Genomic DNA, 776 nt, shown 5'->3' with positions numbered 1-776 from the left:
TTACCCCCTCGTCCAAGCCACTGATGAAGATGTTGAACAGTGCAGGCCTGAGCACCGAGCCCTGGGGGACCCCACTGCCCACATCCCTCCAGGTCGAAAATGACCCGTCCACCGCCACTCTCTGGGTGCAGCCCTCCAGCCAGCTGGCGACCCAATTGACTGTGTGGGTGTCAACACCACAGTCCCCGTTTCTTAATGAGAACGGGGTGAGAGACAGTGTTGAAGGCTTTCCGAAAGTCCAGGAAGACGATGTCCACTGCTACCCCTGCGTCTAAGGATTTGGTGACCTGGTCGTAGAAGGCCACCAGGTTGGTCTGACAGGACCTGCCGCTAATGAACCCGTGTTGGTTGCCCCTAAGCATAATCTCCCCTGCTAGCCCCTCGTGGCCAGGATAATTCTCTCAAAAAGCTTGCCCAGGATCTTACCTCAAAGAGCTTACCTAGAGTATTACTCATTCGTAAGTAATAATGAATTTATTATTAAATAAGATGGAGCGCCGTGCCACTACGCTCTGAATGTACGACAGTTCCTAAACGACGCTTTCCCAGAGAAGTGGCTAGGCAGAGGTGGACCAATTGCTTGGCCACCTCGTTCACCTGACCTGTCGCTGTTGGTCGTCTTTTTATGGGGTATGTTGGAAGTGTAGTGTACTTGTCAAAACCATGTTCTTTGGTGGAACTTAGGGCTAGGATCACCAATGCAATTAGTGCCGTAACTTGAAAACAGCTGAGAAATGTTTTTCAAAGAGTTGGAAGATCAGATTGAGCACTGTGTC

The sequence above is a fragment of the Gavialis gangeticus genome, unplaced genomic scaffold (genome assembly GCF_001723915.1).
Source record: "Gavialis gangeticus isolate Ggan-Ray unplaced genomic scaffold, GavGan_comp1, whole genome shotgun sequence".
NCBI classification, from domain to species: domain Eukaryota; kingdom Metazoa; phylum Chordata; order Crocodylia; family Gavialidae; genus Gavialis; species Gavialis gangeticus.
The sequence above is the reverse complement of the archived record's forward strand: the minus strand, read 5'-3'. Positions refer to the sequence as shown.